Genomic DNA, 23,345 nt, shown 5'->3' on the forward strand with positions numbered 1-23,345 from the left:
ATTCTGTATCAACCTGCACCATTACTGATTATCTAGCTGATAGTAAACTACTGATTTTGCTAGCAGCCTCTCTTAATAGATAAGGAAGCATGATGAATTCATAGGCAAACAGAAATCCTGAAGCTCTCCAAGGTCATCATATCTATTTCTGGCTCCCCTAATAAAAACCCTGATAATGGAGAAACCAAATATTCAAGAGCTGAGGAATGTTAAAATTCCATTATAGTAATTATTTTAACTCATCCCTGCTTGAGAGAAATTGCTACTGGTATTATATACTGAATAATCATTTAAACAGTGGTAAATATATTTATTGTGTAAACAGAGGATCAGCTCTGAAGAAAATGTTATATGTGATATACATAACCACAAAAGATTTAAGTGCAGGTATTTTGTTCTCTAGTACAGCTTTTTATACATCACTAAAAATTGTCTAGAATTTTCTGGTTTTGCTCCAGTCCCTACCAGCAGAGACTTGTCCAAAAAAGGTGTCCGACATCACTAAACTTGCTTCCCTACCCCTCTTCCAGATTTACATTGATCAATAACTGTAGGTATTGGAAAAAAACCACTAACACTCCTTCTCTCCCACACGGACACACAATAAAAATAATTATTTAGGTAACTCAAATGCTGATGTGGCCCAAACAAACTTTTAAAAGCAGATTAAGCAAAGTGTTCAAAATCAAGTGATGCAGCAAATGTCTCACTGAATTTGAAAAATTCTCTATTTCAGCCATTTGTGATGGGAATAGAAAATGTTTGACACCTTTGAGTAAATGTAGAAGGCAGAAAGTTTGGCAAAAAATTGGTCAAAAGTCAGACAACCTTTACAGCCTTTGCAATGCATCTTCAAATGACATTAGGGAAATACTATTAAAATCCCCGTTATTGTAGATTCTCTTGCTGATTGGAAGAATCCAGTTAGAAGGAGGCCCAAAAGGATGATGAGATCAGTTTCAGAGGAGGCTCTGATGTCTCAGATGAGCAGCTGGAGATCTCAGCACCCAGCCATGCTCAGTCCTGCAGAATCAAGTTTGGCTTTTTCAGCTGCATTAGGTCTCTGTGCAGCTGAAGGCAAATAGCAATACAGAGAGACTCAGAGCAGCACTAAAAAGATGGAAGTAAAAAAACTCCTAAAGGGTTCTTCTTTTCCTCCACCCCAACATTTGGTGGCAGTGCAGTGCACGTTCCAGAATAACGTGCAAAAGGGAAGATGAAAGACAGTGTTACATGGAGCCTATGAAAAATTTTAGACTCTTGTGCTTGTGTTTTGTCTTGCACATATTTTTTCCCCAGTCTCATTTTTGCATGGGGATTGGATTAATTTGGTGGAGGCCAAGTCATTCAAGCAATATTTTATCCTCTTGCTGCTCATGTATCTCGTGAAAATACTGAATATTTACCTTTCCTGCTTCAGTATGTGAAATGACCTCAATAAACACTTCAGAAAAATAGATAAAAGTACATTTTCATCTTGAAACTGGCCAAGCAAAATCAATTCTGCATAGATCATGTTTATTAGACACAGGGAAACTGATAGCCTGTGGGTTTAATCTATGAAATTATACACACTCAAACATGCATCTCAGACAGTAAAGCAACTCGACCAGGGTTCACAGGGAAATTTGCAAGTGCAGATTTTAAAGTTCTGTGTTACTATCTTCTTTCATAATATCAATGAAAAAAATTTTTTCAAATTATAATCCAAAAATCTGTCAGTTCTATTGCAGTTTCCAGCCCATTTTAAAAAGCTGTGGAAACTTTTTCACAGGATCAGCTAGTTGGGTTTCAGCTCTCCTTTCATGAAGAGCTACATGCTCAGTACTAATGAGTCTATAAAGACTGAAAAATTTCATCCAGCTGAGACAGGCATACTAAAAAGAGAGGTAAGCAGAATTCTGCAATAAAATAGTTCATCTATTGAACATCCAAGTTTTTCTTTCCTTGTGGAAACAAAAGTGAAGTTTTCATTTCTGAGATGTTTGTTCTACTCCCATATTCTGGTTCTGTGAGGTCACCTAAGCATTGCCAACATCTTTAATAAAAGCAGGTTGTCACCTTTCGTGTTTACACTGATGTAATAGTGATAGCTACTAAGGGTCATTTATTCAACTGCATGACTGGAAAAAGGAACATTATAGCCTGTAGAAGGCTTCATCTCCTAAACATCAGATACACTTTTCTCACATATAAACTGCCCTTTCAGTTTGAATAAAGGATTTAGATGTTGATTATTTACCTCAATATTTTTCATAAATCAAGCAAAAATCATTACAAAAAATGAATTCCCAAATAACAGGAAGATTTAATGCAGTTTATATATATCTATATATATATATGTATATCTAACATCATATGTGAAAAAAACATAGTTCCTTTAAGACTCTGACAGTTTTTAAAATCCATATTCAGATGTTTTATGCTGTTTTGCTGATGAGATGGCAGACATAGATTGTTGTAAAACAAAAAAGAATGGTAGCTGACCCTTAGATCTTCCAGAAAAACCTTTCTTTCATAAAACAGACTTTCAAACAAAATGAAAGTCATAAATAAGCAAACCAAAACTATTGTTATTTTCTGATATTATTATAAATGAATTGAACATTCAGGTATTTAAAAAGAAGCAGGCACCCAAAAAGAAATAATGTGATGGGGATTCTTGAAACCTCTGATTCAAACAGGGAAAGAACATTGAAGCAGAAAAAAATGACAAAAACCTCCCAGCCAAACTTGCTAATCAGTTAATTGAGAAATACTCATAGAGAAAACAAATTATTCCTTCTAATCAAACATCATTTGCAGAAGAAATGAAATCACATTTAACTGAAAAATGGCACAAAACCAGGTGAACAAAAAGATAAATTTGAGATAATTGAAAAGATAACTGCAAAGTCAGGGAACAGAACACAGATTTGAGGTCTAATCAGTTTCTTGGACATTTTGAAGCATGGAAGAGTTGGTTCAACAAATTAACATGCTGAGGTGGGATACATGCTAAGACTGATAAATTTTATATCAATGTTTTTTAAAGTTTCACATATTTTAAATTCATACAGGTCCCATTTGGAAAAATAGCAATATTTCTTGCACAGGAAAATATAACCATATTCTCTCCTTTTCTTTAGAATGGCTGTGTCTTTGAAGTCTCAAATGCTGATATTGTAAAATAAATATTAATGACATGTTTGATTTACAAAACAAATTTTCTTTTAAGTAAACAGATTAAAACTTTCATTGTATGCTGGAGAAATATTAGCTAGTTGGGGTATAAAAATATAATAATTATTAAAAAATCAAACCAAACAAACAAACAAAACCACAAAAGAAAAAGAAAGGACACAATCAACACCTCTAACCCAGTTTGCTTGGGCTTTTTGAGAAAGCCCTGAATCAAAGAACCTCTTCTGATTTATACTTTCTAACTTCAAAGCCTCTCCTAATATTCACTTCCTGACCAGAAATTGTGAAATAATTTTTAATGCAGATGGACTGCATTTGAATTCAATGGAACAAAGTATCAGTCAAAGAAAAGCAATGAAAGGGAAAAGCAATAAATTTTCCAAAAGCCTACACTGAAAGAGGTTACCCATGCAAGATGTTCAATTAACTTCTTTTATTAAGTAAATTTACTTAATAAAGTAAACTGTTCACAGCTCCTGCATGTCCTGTTCCCATGGGATGCTGATTCCTGAGCACAGAGAGAGCACAAACAGGACAGCAGCTTGGTGGCTGGGGCTACAGCCTGTCTGTCTGTCTGTCCCTGGAGAGCAGCACAGCCAAAATTCATCAGGACTGCTACAGCCCAGTCTCACAAACTGGGACATGTTCAGCAGCTCTAAGCACAGATATTTTTGGTGGCAAAATTGAAAGTAGTGCTAATAAAGGCTTCTTAGCAGCCATGTGATTTGTTCATGGCTAATAAAAGATGGTTTGATTCAAGTGGTTCCCTGGGTGTAGCTCTTCCTCTGCATCTGCTCTCCTGAGCATCTGCTGTCCCTTCCCTGCAAATAAAAGGCCTGCTGACAGCTGATCTTATCATCCTGGATAGCAATCATCTTTTTAGCCATAAACCAGTCAAATTAATAACTATTATTTCTGAGCTATGTGCAAAATCAAAGCTGTTACAAATCTAGCATATGGACCTGTTGCAGCGAGCCTGGAGGAGGCGACAGGGAGGATCAGAGGCTGGAGCCCTCCCCTCTGAAGACAGGCTGAGAGAGCTGGGGATGGTCAGCGTGGACAAAAGGAGGCTCCAAGGACACCTTATGGCAGCCTGCCTGTACTAGGAGCAGCTCACAATGAAAGAGGGAGAGGGACCTTTTACATGTGCAGATGGTGACAGGACCAGGGGAAAAGGTTTAAAACTAAAGGATGAGAAGTAAGGAAGAAATTCTTTATTCATATGGTGATGAGGCCTCAGCTCTGGAAGGGTTCAAGACCAGGTTGGATGGGACTCTGAGAGGAACCTGACCAAGGGAAGGTGTCCCTGCCTGTGGCTGGGGCCCTGGAAGTAGATTATGACTTTAAGGTCGTTTCCAACCCAAAACATTCTATGATTCTATTGTTCTCTGGTGTGGAAGGAGCTCCAGGCTGGCCAGACAGAAGGACTCCTCAAATAGTTCCCAAAGCTGGATGGAAGTCCAGAGTTACTCAGTTTTAGTTATTGCTTCTCCCTGACCAGAATAATAAAAGGAAATGGGAAATATTTGCCCCCAGTGCAAGCCTTGGATGTAAGAATAGCTCCACTTAACATTAATATTATGATTATTTTTCCACTACTTGAACTATTTTGGAAAGAAAATAAAATGTTGTTGCAAAAATAGCAGACAGATGTTTGGGTTAAACTTCTAAAACAGACTTATGTAAGTTATCAGCATTTAATTTTACAGTTTATTCTTCTGATCTGTATTTGCATAATCACCTCAGTGTATGAAGGACAAGGACAAGACAGAATTCTAACTGCTGGATGCCACACCTGAGAAAAGTTAATAACCGCTTTGCTCAGTTTTAACTGTTATATCAATACCAATGAAAAGATGCATTTTAAAAATTTTATCAACAACATCCTAAGCATGGAAGTTCAGACTTCCAGTTCTGCAGATATCAAAACTATCACATGATCTGACAAAACTCTTCAGGTATCTCCTTTTAGGGAAATTACCCAGATTATTTCTTTCTAAACTTTAAAATCTTACCATACTTACTAAAACACTGATTGCAACTTATGCATTGAAAAAAAAAAAAATCTATGCAAACTTACTCAGCAGCTAGGGGAAAATATTTCTCTCTAGCACTCAAATATGCATGACAGGAATACAGTTGCACTTAAATACCTCTCACCATTCAATTGGGTAACTAAAAGAAACAGCCATGGCTTGTCTAACATATGTACAAGTCTGGTCTTGATGAGGTTGGAAAGACTCACACTACCATGTCTTCTGGGTCAAATTTGTGAAAATTAAAAATGGCATCCAAATGTCATAATTGGGCAAGGCTGAGAAACAGCACACTCAGAACTGTCACCATCAATCCAGCTGTTGCCTTCATTACACCTCTCTCCATCTCTCCATTATAAAGAATTATATTCCTGCTACTACCAACCATTTCTGACCAATATATGTAAAAATCCAGCATGAAACCTTTGAACAAGATTTCCCAATTCTCAGTAAAAATAGGTGCATTGCACCTGGCTTAGAGTTAATTGCATGGACTATTATCAATTTTTGCTGTTACTTTATTTTTAATGGGCTCACTGACTATTATAGTACATTTTAAAGGAAAAAATATTAGAAAGACAGAATAAAGCTTTCCTCAAAATTCCCCATTATAAGACTTTTTTGACTTTACCAAACTCTAATCAGCTTGACCATGATTTTCTAGGCTGAGCACTTTTCTGAAAAGAATTGTGTGTGTTTATGCATGTTCATGTGCAAGGGGAAAAAAGGAAAAACAGTTTTCCCTTTTAAAAAGTCATATTATAACTTTGACACAAACCTAGTCTAGCAGACCCATCGTGTGCATTGCAGAGTAGTGTTTTCACTTTGATTAATAACTCCATAAAAATTCACCTTCTGTGAACCTTACAGCTTTTCAGTTAACAGAGCTCAGTTTAGGTTTGCAAGTGATCTTCCCTGAAGAAGTTTTTTTCCTGTTTATTAGTTTCAGATAGGATTTACTACCATATATATAAAACTTAGAAGAAAGTGAACTATTCTAATTAGAAAATTCATTAATCCATTCTTGAGCATGTCCAAGGAAGTTTTCTCCTTATATACAAGTTTACTCAAGCTTAGAAACAAACTGGTGAATTTGCAATGAATAAAATATGAAATTATTTTGACATAAATATCAATACAGAAAAATAAATTAGGTAAAAGATTACAAATATAATTAGATTTTTAAAAATGTTAATAATGAGGCAGCATTTCTGCTCCTGAAACCACACTATGGATAAACCTGAGTCAATTTATATAATAGGCCCATAGGGAATGAGTATCCAGAGGTGCTTCTGGAGGAAAACTGAGACAGCTTTACATATCATCAGGACGGAATACAAGCACCAAGATATCTCTGTATTATAACTAGAGGCACAACAAGATTTGTGTTCTAAAATAATAATTTTCCAGGTGGGAATGAATTGAAAGAGAGTGGGGCAGGGGTAGTAAGAATTAACAATGATATTCCAGATATTTATTTTGAAACTGACAACTGCCTTTCCTTTTTTCTGAGACTGGCTTTGGAGAAAAGCAGTCTTAGACTGGAAAATATTATTAGATGGAGTAATAACAAGTTGGTTTGGGAAAAAAAGGAACAATGGTACACTTTGAATGTTAAAAAAGTAGAGACAAATGCCATGTATTTTTAAAATTGCTATAGGAAAGATAATAATTGTTGAAAGTCAAGCTAGTATAAGTCTGGAAATTATACTGAAACAAATATCATTAGTCACACATTTGGAAGATGACCAGGAAAAGTTAAATAAATCCTTTGCCTTTTTTCTATGCAAGACTGGTGAAACAGCAGCTGAAGCATCTGTGTACTGAAATGGAACCATGCACATGGATGTGAAGCAAAACTTAAAAAAGAAGTTTTTTAAAACCTTAAAAAAGAGGGTAACAGTTCTGGATGACCCCTGGCCCAGACTGCAAAGAAACTAATATGTGAAATTATAAATGCATAAACAAGGTTTGCAAGTAACATTAACTAACCTGCTCTGCAGGTCTCTAGCATGACCAGAGAAGAGAATAAGTCACACACTTAACAAAGGACATGTTAAGAAACTGAGATTACATACTCTGACTTCAATAATATGTAATCTTCAGGTGAAAGCAGATGGATTTAGGAGTACATCTATAATTTAAAAGGGTGAATTATTTCAAAATAGTATTTTATCCTAAAACCAGAAAACCTTCTATCACTGTGACTTCAGTACATCTATTCAGTAAGCTTGAAAAAAGTGCACTCCTTTAATGAATGTATTAAACCAATTCTAAGATACCCCATAAGCCAAGCAGATCTTTCTCAGTCCTGTGCTTCCTGTTCAAAAATCAGATCTTAAGCAGGTAAAAACAGAATCATCTGGCACTTAAATTTTCCCAGAAATTTTGCTTGCATTGAAAAGGAGCCTGATGCCATGGTGACTGGGCTATGCTGTCACTGTGATGCCTAATGTATCCAACAGGAAGGCAGGAAATCTTTCAGAGGCTGAGCCACTGGGAGGGATGGAGGAAGGGGCAGAAAGAGAGAGTCAACAGAAAGTAAATGAAGGACAGACAAGAAAACCAATGTGAACTTTACTAGGATTTTAAAACAAAGTCACAGATAAGTTTCTTTTTCTTTACAAATGGTGGGTTTACTCAGAAATAACAGCAAGCTCTAAACCACTGCTAGTGTTGTAAAAATAGAATATCCCTTTCAGCTGGTTGCCCTATTTCTGGACTTTTTTTTTTAAACCAAACCGAATTGTTCTGCCTTGCTGTGACCTGAGAGGCCAGACTTCAGTAAAACCAGGCATCCCTGTGTGATTGCTCCAGCTCTCCTCAAGTCTCATGCAATTAAAAGCATCAATACTGACACACATTAATGACAAAAGTTAATGCAAGGGCTAATTGAGACCATCTCCCTCACAGGCCATTTCCCAGCATTAATAGCATGGAAAGCAGCCGTTAATATGTAATTAAATTTCTGGGATCCATGGGCTATCAAAACCAGGTAGCTGGAACCCTTCTTCACACCTTTTAACCTCTCATTGCCTCTAGAGCCCAAAATAGCCACTGTGCTTGGCAATTCTGTGTTAATACCTTCCCCTACAAAAGCAAACTGGCTGGCACCAAGGACCAATTCTGCAGCAACAAAAGCCAGCTCAGAGAAGCAAGCTGCATTTTCTAAGCTTTACTCGTCAGGGAGATACCAAACAGCATATTACTAACTATCCTTTCAGGGCTAAAGGTATGTGAATGTTTTGCTAACAGCAGATACCAACCCCTCAGAATTTCTGGCCTCTGAACAACTAATTCTAATATATAATTATATTCTTCTGATGGAAATTAACTGATTTTATTAACAAAATAAAACATTGAAATTTTAATTCCTTCTGAGTCTGGTCCTACACTGCATGAATCAAAAATTATTCAAAGTGAAAATTGCTAATGTGGGGTTGAGAGAGATGCTTCCACAGTGTTTTAGGGAGAACACTAAGATTTTGAGAGACAAGTCCTCATGCATATCACCGTCACAAAAAAAGGAAATCAGAGGTACATTTTCCCATTTTGGGCACGTAGTTTGAGGTACCTCAAGTTTCTGGAACAGTTAGCACTACCCAAATATCAGTCTGAGTGTTTGTCAGTAGGAGTGCACTCGCCACAGGGCACTTTTAATGCTTTTGAATAAACAGCAGACAATCACTCATGCCAGCCTCTGATAAGAGCAAAGCCAAAGTGCACTGCTGAGAAAAGGCATCCAATTTATCCCTGAACCCACATAAATACTCCTTACTGAAATATCTGTTCCCCTGACATCAGACTCCTTGGGCTTTTGGGGTTATTTTAAACTTAAAATTTATTTGGGTTCTACGGCAATCTGAAATGAAACCTTTTAGTATTCTGGAACAACAACTGACATGGCAGACTTCCCAACTCCTCTGAGTCAGGGATGGACCCTTTGTCATTCAATTCAAGGTATAAATATAAAGTTGGTTTCCAAGAAGGGCCTTAACTCCAAACACTGGCTGCATCTGAATCCATCATTCAGCTGAGACAAATTTTCATTCATCTGGATGAACTGTTTCAACTATTTCCAAACTGGACACATTTCTGGTGAGAAAGGAGGAAGAAAGAAGTGCTAGCCTAGCATTTGAATGGACTGTCAATTTTTCAGTTAAAAAAACCAACTTGTTAAAGAATTTTCAGCCTTAGAGATGTGCATCTTTCTCACTTCCAGATAAATGTTAAGAGTTTTGGTTTTATAACCACATATCAATTAGTCTTCTAAAATTGCCAATGGCCAAAATATTTTTGTCCCAATTTAATAGAGAAAGAAAAAATAAAATTAAGGCTCTTAAAAGGTCCTTAAAAACAACCAAACCAAAGGGATCTTTTTCAGGATGCTTCAGACACCAAAATACTGTTTCACAATAGAAACTTCAACCGAACTAAGCTGCAGTATTAAAAACACTCCATAAAATCTGTTTTCAAGGGCTCAGCATCCTTGTAAAATCAGGTAGTGCACATAATATGTCAAGGCTATTGCTTTAGAAACCTGAGATCATCTCCTTGCTGTGCAGGGAGATTGAGTCACTGGTACAGCACTGGAGAATTAAGTTCACTTGAACACCCTGTAGGAAGGAGCATCCCTCTGTTTTCTGAAGCGTCCTCTCATGTGAGACAGAGTGAGAGGCAAATGTTTTCAGAGATGGGTTGCCCACCTCATAAGCTGAGATGTGGGCAGACACAACAATTGCTTAAAAGGCTGCTGCAGGAACAGAAAAGAATTAATCAGCTCCCTTCACCCATGATGAGGACAGAGGCAATCAATGCATTTTGTCAGGGCTGTTTTGATGAGGCATTATGTTAGACATCAGGCAAAGAAACCAACCCCAAATTTCCTAATAACAAAAATATTAAATTACTGCAGTAGGATGATGACAACAGCTCAGAAATCCATAGCACTGGAGCATTCAGACAGTGCAGGCAAAACCAAAAAAACTTGAGGTTGAGCTGCATTGTGGAATAGGAATTAAATCAATCCAATTCAATACCTTTTTTCCTAAACTGTGATTTTAAAAATCTTAATATTTTCACAAAATGGAACTGGAAAAAAAAAAAAAAAAGATTACCATTTTTAGCTTTTCCACCAGCTTCAGCAACCATGAAAAATTCTCCCCAGTTAATATTACAGCTTCTTTATCTACAGATCTGCAGAAAAAATGTCCTTTTTTTTAACATGGTCTTGTGTTCTGTCTCCATGTGGTCCTTCACATTTCAAAAGTAAACAGAAACACAAATATCTACACACAGCTAATGGCAGCTGTGTGCAGCCACCTTTTCAGCCAAAGTAATCATTCATACCATTTATTTAATTGGTTTTGAAAACAACATTTTTCATAATTACAGACATATGGACATAATAAATGCCATTCAAAAAAACCCACTGGTATTACAGTAAGTTCAGATTCTTGAATATAAATATATTTCTAACATTGAATGTAATATTTTGGGCTGCCAACTGAAGAAAGAACAGATACAACTTTTGTAGTGGTTTTGCATTCTGGAATTATTCATTTTAAGTCAATGATTTCTGTACACAGCAGATCACCACTGCAGTGGGTTTGCCCTTAACAGTCAAGGTTAAAGTTACTCTCAAGTCTATTTTACTTTCCATAACTCAAATTTCATTACTTTAACCTCAAAATAATGCTTGAGAGAGAAGATGTAGCAGGTCTAATGCTTGGAATTTCTTACTGGAGTTTAAAATAACAAAATTTTCAGCACCTAAACAGAAGTGCAAAATTTTGAGTTACATGTGGCTGTTTAACAGTGACTAAGCACAGAAGCATATGTCTGTAAAAGAAAAAGGCAAAATAATAATGAAAAATGCTGTGTTCTCTCATTATTTGTAACAATATATAAGGAAGTCTGAGGGGATGAAATTTAGCAGGATATGGGATGGTAAGAAACAAGTACATGGGTTACACATTACTTCAGAAGAACTCAGGAAAATCACTGCTTTCCACAGACTTTGGTCATTTCTTGGAAGGCACACAGCCACTCAACAGACTAAACTGACCAGTCTAAAGTGTAATGCTGCAATGATGTGATTCTCACAGAATCACACAATTAACTGGGTTGGAAAACACCTTTGAGATGATCAGGTCCATTTTGTTGCATTCAATCATAAGTCAAGGAAAAGGACCAACTCTGACCTCATTCATTTGCCTATTCTGTGACTATTTAGCATGTGGGGAAAAAAGAAAATCACAGTAACCATATTCTAACTAAAAATACTTTTCTTTTTTTTTTTTTTTGTTCTGGATGCCATCCTGTGTTCTTGTGTTTGTCCGAGATAGTTTTGAATGCTGCAATGGCAGAGATGTCACAGCTTCCTCAGGCAGCCTGGGCTTTATGGCAGTTACAGGCAAGTGCAGTTGCACTACAAGTTTTTGTATGCAACACTGCCAACTTCTAACTTACAATTCAATTTGATTCTTGACCTGCTCGTTATCTCTGCAGCAAAAACTCCCAATTATTTTGGCAGTAAGTAACCTAAGGACTATTCTGGCATATGCAAATCTTCACTATCTGATCTGAAGAAGGTTGTCAATCAACTGCTCCAGAAAATAATGCTCCTGTCATCAGCTAGAGCTTCTAAATAAATAGACATCTGAGAGAGTTTTACTCATGCAGCTTCTGTAATATGTAGCTTTACAAGATTAATTGGAATTGGAATTTACTCCATATTTACCCTGACAAAAACAGTCATTGACAAAAGAATAGCAGCAATCCTCCCAGCCAAACTGGGTCTATTCTTCTCTAACCTCTTGCATTGGGTCAAATTTCAATGGAGAAGGGAATTTGCAAAGAACTAATAAATCATCCCCTTAGGAATTTAAAGGGCAAGGCTATAGAAAGATGTAAGGGAGTCCTTCCTATTTTTAAACTGATTTCATGATCACTTTTATAATAATTTTAATGTCTTATTGATATGAACAGGAGTGGGCGATGTAGTGACATTTCTATCAACGTGAAAGGTAGAAAGAACTGTACTGAAGAATGAGCTACCAGGTCTGTGGTTCTCTGAATGTGCAAGAATGTCAGTCACAGTCACTTTAGTTGCTCTACTCACTCCTATCTTGATGTGGAGGACACCCAGCTTCAGCCACTGCCATCTGCCACCTCAGAGAAATGACTTTTAAAATTTGGTTATATCCTCTGCCATTGATACCTGTCCCTGCCCTGTCTCTCTCCACTGAATATTCCCAGTGATGCAGGCTCTTAAGGGACAATTCCAGTACCACACAGAGTGGCTGAAGCACAGCCTTTGTCACAGCAGGCGTCCTCCATGGCACAAAATCTTTTTCTTCTCCTACCCAACCATTTTCCTCTTGAGGTCTGTTGCACCTTGAATACACTTACAATTCTGGTTGATTTCTAAGAGACCTGAATGAACCCTGGATAGACATCCTAAACTCAGCTGGTTATCCAGAATGATGCACTTCTCCATGGCCACTGCCCAGCAGTACCAAAGATTGTTTCTCCTGATGAATTTAGGTCCACAGAGAGTTCAGATTAAATACTCTTGTGGATATACTTCATGCTGTTCACTCACAGGCTGAAGGAGAAGTCTCCTTATACTCTACAGCAACACATGGCTCACAGGTATTTACTATTCCTGCCACCATGCAGAGTTAGATGTGGAAATTAATGGTGTTAAAAGAAGGTTGCCACATTGGTTCAAATTTTCAGGGGAAAAAAAACCCCAAAGTATGATTTTGCCTGCAATCAGCCTAAGGAAACATTTCCTAAGCTCTTGGATATGGGCTGCAGTTTGCTTCATTATGAATTAGAGTCCAGTAAATCCCTAGTACCTTTAGCACAGCCAGAAGTGTATATATATATATATATATATATATATAATTAAATCAAATGTTAAAAAAAAATCTGAAGAGCTCATATCTCATTCTCACAGGACCATCCTTATCCAATAAGACCAGAATAATTAAAAAAACAAAACCAAAAACATCATTTTGTACTCTGCAGAGGGAAACACAGGCAGAACACCTAAAGGATATTTAAGTGGTACAATCATTTGGACTATCCTTCATTCAGTTTTCTAATCAAGAATGTATACCTATCTTAGCTCTTTCACCTTTTGCTGTAATTCTTTTCCTAGTTTTCTACAGCAATTTTGTGCCAATTAGTCAGGATTAAGGTCTTCCACATACAGTCACATTGCAGGAGTATAAAATGACAAGCACCATGACCCTTTTTAGACACAGATAAATTTGACAAATATTCAGAGCATCTGAGCATAGCTTGACAAGTAGTAGTAATACAAATAATTTAATAAAGGCCATTCAAAAGCCCACAAAATCCTTCCAGATTTAGCAATCTAGTTAGCCAACAATGAGAATCTAAACAGTTTTTTCCACTTTTCTAGTGACACTAAAGTATTTACAGCCCCCACCAACTTCTGTGAAGCTGTCCTCTATTAGCTTCCTAAGAAAATATCTGTATAAACAAACTTATGCATGCAAGAGGTGTGAGTGTATTGGAATTATTAAGCCATACTTTGAAGACTTATGGTGATTAGAAACTAGCTGTGTTTGCCCAGAGAAATTTTTGCCATTTAGTGCAAGTAACCCACTCTAACAGCTTCATTTTTTTTTCCTGAAAATTATTTTGGGAATCCCCAGGAGGGATTCTTCTGTCTTTAGCACCAATCTCTGATCTGCAGAAACATGTCTTGAGATGATAAACCAGATACTCAGAAATTATCCCAGCCTTGTTCTCTTAGGAGAAATGTTTCTCTCGTGTACAATTTTGTGGCTCCAAACACCTTTTCCTATTTTTTTCCCCTCTGGTGCCAGAATTACCGCCCTTGCCCTCGGTTTCCCACTCCCAGATAAACAGCCTATAAAATTGCTGCAAGGAGCCAAGTGCTGCTTTTCACACCGCCACGGACTTCCTTTACTGAGCATATTCTGCACAGAGCATCCTCGCCAGCCTCCAGAGGAGAGAGAGAGGATAATGTAATCGCCGAAATGCCGAGGAGTGCCTCGGAGCGCAGACTACAGAGGAGACGGGAGCAGGGAGGCTCCGGGCTCGGAGGGAGCACCTCGTACTAGGCAGTAACCTGGGGGCAGCAGGCGGGCAGGCAGCCCGCACATGGTACAGCCCTGCCCGCTGCCGGCGCTCTCCCTGCCGCAGGCTGCGGAATGGGACACGCTCGCTGCCCAGCCAGCCCGCAGCCGTCACGCAGCGCCGGCAGCCCGCAGCCCGTGCGAGCAGCGAGCCCACTCCGCCGTTTAGGATGACTCACTGGGACCTGGCGTTAATTCCGCTTTTTCTCACAGTGGACGGAGAACAACCAAAAAGCTACACTGGACTAGACCAAGGTAAGAGATTTAAGTGTCTTTTTTTACCCTACAGCCACCCAAGGCTGTGTAGGAAAGCTGGCACCGGCACTAATTCGGTGGGTGTCGGAACACCTGACATTCCATGCCATCAGTGTGTCTTTCTGCTGTTAACCCTGAGCGCACCACCCAGCCACCCCCGGGGGGAGAGACGGCCGGTCAAAACACAGCCTAGGGACTGCATTTTCTGCCCTTAATGCAACTTTTGCGGCTGCACTACCACCTGCTCCCGTGGATACAAGAAGCTTCTCAGCATTGCTAAATGATGAGGCTTTTGTGTTGTGCTGCTGGGAATGGAGCGCACCAGGCGTCTGTCATGGACTCCGTGCGGATTCATTCCCACAGCAGTTGTTTCATCACTTTAATGAGTTGAAATTCCACCGTCCCCAGAAACGCTTCCTTGTCATTCCCCCTCTCTCTGAGGGCTTCTCGTAGAGATGCGATCCATTTTCGGGCTTTTCAAAAGTAGTGCTCCCTGGAAGCAGCACAGCAAGTCTGCTGGAGCACAGGCAGTGCTGCACTACACGTTCTGTCTGCATTCCTCTCTGCCGTTTCTGCTGTGAATCAAAAATTCAGCTTTGCAGGAGGGTTTTTTGCAAGGACAGTAAATGCATCTGGCACAACAACTTAACCTAAAGGGAGAAGGTGTTTCTCCCCATTCTGAATTCCTGGCAAAATACTCTCCTTCCAATTTCTGAGGAGGTACAGTATTTCTAGCAGACTTATCGAAGCAGGTTTCTGCTGGGGCTGATTGACAGTTTTTAGTTGTGATTTTAATGGAAATCTTTCACTGAATGTCTACAGCTTCATTTCTGTCAATCCAATGCTTTTTAGCAAATGGCTTTCTTTGGAGGGTGACACCTTTAAAATTAGCCCAGGATCATATTTTTCTAGACCTATAAACAGAGCATCAGAGCAGCTAGTGCATGTTGCAGAATCCCAGATCCCACCTTTGGATTTTAATGGTATAACTGCAGTGGAAGACATTTGGTTCTGTTTACAGGTTTTCTGTACTGTGGAAGGAGTCACAACTGCAACTGAATTTATCTGTGTTTCCTATACATTATTATGGTGTTTCTCTGCAATATCCTACAAGTTCTATTTGTTCAGACCTCCTGTGTACTGGCAATGGGTTTATTAAGAGTTGACTTTTAATTCCTTTAAAAAAACCTGCCCTGACATTACTGCCATGAAAAGGAGTCTCTGCTCAAGGAAGATGACACATCCCACATGGATCACACCCATGGAGGTGACCAAACAGGTACCAGCAATTAACAAAAAAAACACCACTCAACTTCCCAGCAGCCACCAAGACCCACAATCCATTGACCCAGCATGAATATTTTTGGAATGAACTCAAACATGGCACCAATAAACACTCCCCTTTAGCTGCTACCCTCTCCATGCACTCTTTAAAATAGATTAGGGGGGGAAAAGGTTCTTCTTTCAGAGAATTTTCAGGAATTTAAAGCAGAGCTTCGGGAAGAGGTATGACAACATCTTGATGTGTCAGCATGGATTCTACATCATTTTCCATCAGAATATCACACAATTTTCCACTTGTAAAAGCAGAAAGCATTTACCAGCATTATGTTTTAAGATTATTTCTAATCATTTAGACTAGTGCAGAGACTTGATACTTTTTTTAAAATTTACTTCTTTTTCCTAGCATTTAGATATGGTGCCTGACTGCAAGGGTATCACATTATTTCTAAGGAAAGTAATTCTAAAGTACAATTCAGACAACAGATCATTGTGGTTCCATTAAAAGTTGATAATATTTATGTAACTTATTTTTAAATTAGCACCTATTTATTGTATACCAGCTCTTAGTCACTTGCTAGTGAAGCACATATCATAGTCTCTGGGGTCTGAGCAGCTATTTTTGAGCCTGTCTGGCTAACGTCTAGAATACAAAATTACTCTCTTCACAAATTGGCTTTTTCTGCATTATTTTCCTTTCTTCTGAGACATCAGTATATTATCAATTCTCATCTGGGTGGCTCCTTTCAGGTGGAATCTTAGTCCATTCAAATGCAGACAATTTACTGTGATAACAGTTTATTGTAACTTAGCAACAAGAGCTAAAAAAACCAAGTTACAGCCATAACACATGCAAACCTTGTATTGTGCTGCCCTGTACTCAGCAAATTAAACCCTTGAGATAAATGACATTCTAGACCAGTCAGTTTAATATCATTAGCTGGGCTGGCCAGTTGCTCTAATTACAGAAGTCAAAGAGTGCAGGAAGCAGCTGCAAAGTCAGCACATGTGCAAGGAGCTGTTTGTAAAGCAGAAACACATGCTTCAACTTGAGTCTTTTTGTCGCAAGATGAATTATTAAGGAAAGGTATGGCATTTAGTGTCACTGACAGAAAAATGGTCTGGCTGTGGTCCAGGTGGCAAGACTTGTGTGAGTGGCATGGGGTTATCACTGGTCCTTCTGTAAAGCTTCATTCCTGGCATAATATTTTCACCAAAACAAACAAATAAACAAACACTTCCAATGCTATTTCTCTACGGTCAGACTCTTGGGTCATTGATTACTGGTGAGCTGGGAGGACAGCACAAGGAAAATCACACAATGCTATCTACTGTCCTACCTATTTTACCCAAAATAGAGAATCCACTGTCAATGAAACATGTTAAGGGAGCAATAAGATGCAGAGCTGGTGCCCTGGAACTGGGAAGAAACGTCCCTAGGACAGAGACATTCTCAAGACTGGGCTCTGCTTGAGCCTGGAAGACCAAACCAGCCACAAACAGCTGAAAGTAGACAGCTGCTCTGATGGGTGACAGGGATCCCCTCAGCTCCAAGTTTTACTTCCCTCTTGGCATTTCACCTCCAGAAACTGAATTCAGGAGAGGCAGGAGTTTTGCTGTGGTTAGTTAGGTGGATTCAGCCTTATAACTGATTACATTTAGAAAAGAAATGTTCAGCCAAGTTCTTCCCCTCAAAAAATCAGCTTGAATAGAAGGTTCTTCAGTTGTCTGTACTGCTGTATATTTCATTTGAACATAAATCTCCTCCAAAAATGGAGAGTTCTAAACAAATCAACAAGGTTTTACACACTAGGAATGAACAAGCTCTTGATAACAACCTCTAGAAAGGTATCAAATCCATCCCAACTGCTTGATAAAGCATATTCTGCACAGAGGCCTGAAAAAATGGATTAAGTTTCATCTCCTTTGAAACAACCACACTTAGCCACTTTCATAGCTCTCTATTAATGTCACTGGAGCTCCAGCAGCTGTAGATTTATTCCCTGCACCCTGAACAGAGTTAAGGTTACTTCCTTCCCACTTCATAGTACTTTGTTGTAACGTAAGCCAACTGCACCTACAAGTGACATTTCAAAAAGTTGTTTTGTTTTGGTTGGTTTTTTGTTTTTATTTTATTTTTTATTTGACTAGGTTGGAAGAGACCTTAAAGATCATCGAGTCCAACCCATGCCCTAACACCTCAACTAGACCATGGCACTGAGTGCCACATCCAGTCTTTTCTTAAACACATCCAGGGATGGTGACTCCACCACCATAATTAATCATAATTAAGATGGTATTTCAAGTCCTATTTTTAGAATAGGGAACACTTTGCGTACTTGTTACATTGCTTTCCACAACCTTCTGGCAACATGCTGTCATCAATTAGGATCAAATCTAATCTTAGTCTAAGACTGAGGATGTTTATAGGGGTTAAAGTAAGGCATGTATGTGATGCAAAACAGGCATCCAACCCTCATGTTTAGGTGTTACCTTCTGAGGAGAGCATTTTTCTTTAAGTAAAGAAGTCTTAGAATGATAAGATAATAGAATATTCTGAATTGGAAAGGACCCATCAGGATTCGTGGAGTCCAACTCCTGGCCCTGCACAGCAGCATCCCCAAGAGTCACACCACATGTGCCTGAGAGTTGTTCAAACACTTCTTGAACTCAGCCAGCCTTGGAGCTGTGCCCACTGCCCTGGGGAGCCTCTTCCAGTGCCCAACCACCCTCTGGGTGAAAAACTCTTTCCTGGCATCTTTCAAACACTCTTTAAGTTACTGATGAATCTTCTTGGTGGATAAGAACTATTGCTTCCTTTACCTTCAATTCTTACATTTTCTAACAAAATTTATCACTTTTTAGCATTTTCAGTCCAATAGAATTGAACCTTTGACCACCTGCACTGGTGAAGGGTACATCCAACTGAAACAAAAAGGAGTAATACAACAAATTTGTATTGTGTCTCAGTATATGTGTATGGAAATAGGTCAGAATCTAATATAAATACAAGGTAATATGTCCAATTTTAATCACAACTGATTTTGAACAGACTTCTTCAAAACAAAATCAGGAATTTCAGGTTTCTGCTTAATTATTTTGTTAGGACTAATTATTTTTCCAATAAAATCTATATTATTTCTGTATTGATTTAATCCAGTGGTCTGTATTTTCTCTACAATAACACAGAGATGATGCAGATTCCAAGGCACCCTTTTAGTTCTTCCTCAAACAAAATAAAAACAATATTGCGTTTATCACAAAGTAGCTTTTCCCATACTCAAGCTTTGTCAAATAATCTGGATTTTTGAAAACTGAACCAACAGGAAAATACTTTTTTTTCTTCTCTTTCATTAACGTGTGAAAAGTCTTTTCACTCAATATCAGCTTGCTTGTTTATATTCCTTTGACTGTAATTCAAATATCAAAAATTATGAGGAAGCTAAGCATGCTGGACACGTATTCTCTTTTGATTTTGAGGCAATCTCGTTACTGGGTTTTGGCTAGTTTAGGAATGTTGTGTTAAAGATAATCTGACTGTCCAATGGAAAACACTCCTGAGAGCAAGAAGTACACTCTCTAGAGCACTTCTCCCAGATGACACTTCTGAAATGGATGTTAGACAATCTGAATTTTCAGTTAAGCTCATCAAAGTCCGTGTGGCTTTTCCTTCCTATTTCTCCTCATGTCTTTCCCAACCTTTTCACATTAATGGTGTGTATTTCAGAAAAATGTTCTTATTCCTTGGGGCACCAGCAATGTTGGGTAACATTTAGTGAAACATGCATCATCCAAGTGATCTGTAGGTTATGCAGAGGACAAAGCAGGATCCACACAGTGAAGCAACAGAGTAAAAGCCAAGTGAATTGTTCATTTATAAGGAATCTTGGAGCGTGGAGCCACATGGTACTCAAAATCATGTAGCAAACTATTTTTTGTGTTGTAAAGATGCTGAAGGTTTATGGGACAAGATCAATGCATGAAGATGTACAAGAGCACAAAGTGTGTGGTGGTAACAGAAAATAAATGAGATATATAACTTTCTGTTAAAGACTTCTTTCCAAATTTTGTAATGAAAATACTCAAGTTTTTTCCTAATTTACAAACATTACAGATTCTGTCATGAAACTCAAAACAGTCAAAAATCCTATGAAACTGTGTGCTGTATACACATACATGTGCGTGTGTGACACCATAAATGTTCCAGATCCTAAAGAAGCCAAAAACCACCGTCAAAACAGAAATAGAACCACAGCTTTACTAATCACATTTGAGGCAAGGTTCTAGCAAAATAATAAATTTAAATAGGCACCCTCATAGATGGAAAAGAACATGGAATCTTTGAGCTGAGTAGCCTTCAGTTCCTAAACACCTACAAACTCTGCCTTCCTCACAAGTTTACAGTCACTACTGTGTCATGACTAATACACTGAATATATAATAAACAAGAAAATACCCCATAAAACTCCAGGACACAGTTCAGGTCATGAAACACACAGGTCCTGCCATGCCAGGACATGGTTCAGGCTCCCTTCCTGGGGACACCACCGGGGTGTGTGCAGCACAACATTGCTATGCCCTGCCAGGAGCCACCTGGAACTGCGCATATCCCATTTACTGCTCTTGGAGAGCAAAACAGAACAGAACTGGGCCAGGACAAAACTAAAACAGACAATCTCCATGTTAGCAGGAACTAGAAAAAGCACCTGCTATGTTACAGTTGTTAACTTCTCTATAGCTGGTGACTGATTTGAGAGGAAAGGAAGCAATACAGGAAGCCCTGCACTTCTAAGAAAGCCAAATATTGCTACAGCTAGTTTCTTCAGGAGAGAAATGAAAGAAAGAGTTAATTAAGCCCGCTGTCTGTGGTGTGAAATATTAATCTGACATTGGCATTTATCCCATGTGAAGCAGCTTTAATGATTTTATTTACGCCTTACATTTATCTCATTGTTTTGCTCACTTTCCTCCATTGACACTAGTATTATTACACTTTCAATGGTAGTAATAAAACAATTACTGAGCCTCTCTGCTGTTTAATGGGTTTGAAACCTCAGGAGCTGTAAATAATTAAGTTGGATTTTTGTGCTTGCAATGAAGTTTGATGTTTGATGAAAAAAAAAAAAGAAAGAAAATAAAACTCGCAGAAAGATCCACAAATATTAAAGTCAAATGGGACCATTGAATGAGTCTGACTTCCAGCACAGCACAGCAACACTGTAATTTCATTCAATTTTACCTGTGTCCAACCTAGTATCTTACATACCTAAGGCCATTATTATAAAAATAGTTTCAGACCTCAAAAATGATAACACAAGCTACAAGTACAGGACCTTACAGCTGCTGATCACAACAGAGTGGGATCATTCCTGTCTTTCACACCAGCTAACCTAAAGACCCTACCTTGTAATGCATTCATCCTGTTTAAATGTGGCAATTTAATCTCCAAATGCATTTCTCACAGAAAGCTAAGAGAAACTTTAAAAATAAAGAGAAACTAGTTAGAAGACCTGAGCTAGAATTCAACAGAGATGACAGGCACTTCTACCACTTGTTGTTAAAAAAACCCCCAAAGCTTATAATTTCAGAAGTCTCAGGAAAATTGCAGCCACGTCACGCTACTAATTTTGGGAGTTTCCTTCCTGAATAATGTTCTTTTTCCTCAGCATTGTTTCTTGGATACTATAATGGGGAAAGAGGCATAACTGCTAGGTTTAACATTAATCAAAAGATTATCAGTGCTGCACCTCAAAAGGTAAATGTAAATGTTAACTCTGCAATCTCTTGCAATGGGAACCTATACACTTCTGTGGAGCCAAATGCATACATAACATAAAATATTTAAAAAATGGAAGGATAGTTTTTACACAGTAGGAAAGAACAGGACAAAGACAATCCTCTGCAGCATGAGATTTAAAAAGTGAGATTTACAGAGGAAACTCTCAGTTCCCTCAACACTCACTACAGCTGCCTGAAAAATCTGTTTGCAGGATTGCTTCTGCTAATGAATAAAATGAACACAGCTAGGGCAAGAAAGGGAGCAATAGAGTACACATGGAAATGAGGGAAAGAAATAAGGGAAGGGAAAGGGAAAAAGGAAAGAAACAGGTATTTTCTCCATCATTACTCTCAACACTTCTGACACTTATAATGGATTTAAAGACAAATCAATAAAGAAATAAGGATTAAGATACAATTGAACACAAAAGAAAACAAATACAAATTACAGAATCATTAAGGTTGGAAAATACCTACAAGATCATCAAGTCCAACCTTTGGCCAAACACTACTTTGTCAAGTAAACCATAGCACTGAGTGCCATATTCAGTCATTTCTTGAACACTTCCAGGGATAGTGGCTCTGCCATCCCCCTGGGCAGCCCATTCCAGTGCCTGACCACCCTTTCAGTGAGTGAAGAATTTCTTTCTGATGTCCAGCTTGCCCTGGTGTAACTTGAGGACATTCCCCCTCATCCTGTCACTGGTTGTCTGGGAGAAGAGACTGACCCCTGGCTACACCCTCCTTTCAGGCAGTTGTACAGAGTAATGAGATCTCCCCCAAGCCTCCTTTTCTCAGGCTAAACACCCTCAGCTGCTCCTCACAGGACTCGTGCTCCAGGATCTTCACCATCCCTTCCCCTTCTCTGGATACACTCCAGCACCTCAATGTCCTTCTTGTAGCGAGGGACCGAGAACTGGACACAAATGGAATGAAACAAAGTTCCAAAGACAACATTTACGTGATGTAACAGATGACCCCTCCCCAAAATCCAGGGCTGTCTTATGGTCCATTACTGTGGGCAGGAACTGGAACATATCTGTCAGCCTCCTGCCAAAGCATCTGCCCCTTCAGCTCCCAGTCCTCGTGCAATGGGAGCAGGGATAATGCCTGCTGGAGGTGAGCTGGGGTAGGGATGGGGGCTGATGGAGTCCAGATACCACAGCAAAGCACACTTGTCACTCTGACATTAGTTTATGGCACACTACAAAACCAATTCAACACCTTTCATCGTCCTGTCAATCACATTCCGAAGCACTGCAGGACAAATGGATTTTCTCTGTGACAATAGGATAGGGATCATGAATTCTTATCCTTCTGTTGGACAGTTCAGTACCCATAAATTGTCAAGACAGCAGAAACCACAGGGCATTTTAGTCTCACACTGCCAGTGCACAAGGGTGTCCATCCAGGAGGAACAGATTACAGGTCTGTCCTGCAGCAGTACAGAACTGTAGTCTGCTGAAGAAAGAAGTACTGAAGAGAAGAAATGTGGGTGCCACTATATCACCAGGATAAAAGTGGAAAGCTGCAGAACTGAGTGGGGATTTGATTTTCACCTGTTGTGACCCAGTGCCATGCTAAATCATTACAATCTTTTCACTGAACATCTTAGATTGCCAGAGCCAAGCTTTCTATGCCAGTTAACCTGCTGGGGATGAGAACTTCTGTG

The 23,345-nt window shown here is 38.8% G+C and overlaps 2 protein-coding genes and 1 long non-coding RNA gene across 4 annotated transcripts in view; 1 reads left to right on the forward strand and 2 right to left on the reverse strand.

Annotated features, from left to right (window-relative positions):
- The window catches only part of LOC135306412 (pulmonary surfactant-associated protein A-like), a 299,646-nt gene that overhangs the window by 115,401 nt on the left and 160,900 nt on the right, over positions 1-23,345 (reverse strand). The window lies entirely within an intron of this gene.
- LOC135305856 (uncharacterized) lies at positions 3,602-4,482 on the reverse strand. The gene is made up of 2 exons (XR_010366842.1): positions 4,146-4,482; positions 3,602-4,004 (listed from the first exon to the last, which is right to left on the reverse strand). It is a non-coding gene; the product is annotated as an uncharacterized LOC135305856 (long non-coding RNA).
- Positions 14,119-23,345, forward strand: part of RASGEF1A (RasGEF domain family member 1A) — a 165,649-nt gene continuing 156,422 nt past the window's right edge. For both annotated transcript variants that reach the window (XM_064430288.1, XM_064430290.1), the window contains exon 1: positions 14,119-14,614. The gene's annotated coding sequence lies outside the window, so the exon portion shown is untranslated. The remainder of the gene's footprint in view (positions 14,615-23,345) is intronic.

The sequence above is a fragment of the Passer domesticus genome, chromosome 8, assembly GCF_036417665.1.
Source record: "Passer domesticus isolate bPasDom1 chromosome 8, bPasDom1.hap1, whole genome shotgun sequence".
Taxonomy (NCBI): Eukaryota; Metazoa; Chordata; class Aves; order Passeriformes; family Passeridae; genus Passer; species Passer domesticus.